Raw genomic sequence first — 1,357 nt, 5'->3', positions numbered from 1 at the left:
GATCTATGTACACAGGATCTGATGAACCACGGGCTGACTGATCATGCGTGCACACACATGATCTGATGAACCACGGGCTGACTGCTCACGTGTGCACACACATGATCTATGTAGAGACGCAAGTGAAGGCATCAGAATTTACACTCTGGAGAGGGGACAGGCTAAGTTCACTTCAGTATGTCGGAGCTGAGAGGGTCAGGGTTGCTATGGTTTTAAGTTTTCACCTACAAGGTGACTGAATGAAGTGGGAAGCATTGGGAGGACACAGGGAGAAGGGCCTATGTGAATCCAGAGGTCTCACGAGACCTAGAACTTACAGCCTTCACAACTCTGAGAAACACTCTTGTTTACATGCTACCCAGCCTGACGCGTTCTGGTCTATCAGACAGAGACTGTCAAAGGGCACAGAGACACAACTCCAGTGTTGTGGGATGAAGGCTAATAAAGTTCACATTGCTAATGGGACGTCAAGGCCTGTTTTGCGCTGTTCCCTGCTTGATGTGACCCTGTTGGTTCACCATCCACCACTGCCCTCAGCCACTCCTAAACACTGTTCCTCATGGCTTTAAATCCTCCAGCAGGGTTCTGATAGCCTTTCATGCCTGCTCTCCTGTAGTGATCCTCACCTGGCTGGCTCTAACTTCCTGAAGAGCCCAGTTTAGACAGTACTTACTCTAACGAGCCTTCTTCACTCTAGGAAGGCTGAGACTTCCTGCTTGGGCAACCTGTGGTGCATGCTGTGGGGCACTGCGGTGAGCAACCCAGGACACCCAGACTTAGAATAGTCTGTTGATCCTCAAGAAATGTTTTTAATTTGTGTAAGTATGTGTGGGCCTGTGGGAGTTTTTATACACCACAAACATGCTGGAGCCCACAGGGGCCAGAAGTCCGTTTAGATCTTCTGGAGCTGGAGTTAAATATAGTTGGGGGCAGCCTGATGTGGGAGCTGGAACTGAAGCTGGATCCTCTGCAAGAATGGTGTTCCCACTTAGCCACTGACCATCCCACCAACCCTCTGTCCAATGATGGTCTTCAAAGTTACACTATTTCCTGAGGTTTTAGCATTTTAAAAATACACTCCAACCTATACATTAAATTCTATAAATGAAATGGAAGTTTATTGATCCCTTAGCATGTTCGAGGTCCTGGGTCGGCTTTAGCATCAAAAATTAAAAAAGATTCTAAAAAACTCAAAGGGCGCGGGGGTGGAGAAGAAAACGTTTACAAAACGGCACCCAGGCTCTGATCGCTGTCTCGGGATCCAGCCCCCTTGGGTGCGCAGCCTTCGAGAGCGGTTACCTCGAGCTCTGGGTAGCTCAGCACCACCAGGGAAGCGCAGGCCCGGGAGCTCTCCCCG

At 49.4% G+C, this 1,357-nt stretch overlaps 1 protein-coding gene across 2 annotated transcripts in view; it reads right to left on the bottom strand.

Moving 5' to 3' along the window:
- Nucleotides 1-1,351, bottom strand: part of Endov (endonuclease V) — a 16,875-nt gene extending 15,524 nt beyond the window's left edge. For both annotated transcript variants that reach the window (XM_026780833.1, XM_005350835.3), the window contains exon 1: nucleotides 1,300-1,351. The gene's annotated coding sequence lies outside the window, so the exon portion shown is untranslated. The remainder of the gene's footprint in view (nucleotides 1-1,299) is intronic.
- Between the last annotated feature and the right edge of the window lie 6 nt (nucleotides 1,352-1,357).

The sequence above is a fragment of the Microtus ochrogaster genome, chromosome 7 (genome assembly GCF_000317375.1).
Source record: "Microtus ochrogaster isolate Prairie Vole_2 chromosome 7, MicOch1.0, whole genome shotgun sequence".
In the NCBI taxonomy this organism is placed as follows: domain Eukaryota; kingdom Metazoa; phylum Chordata; class Mammalia; order Rodentia; family Cricetidae; genus Microtus; species Microtus ochrogaster.
This window is presented reverse-complemented; position numbering and strand designations above follow the sequence as displayed.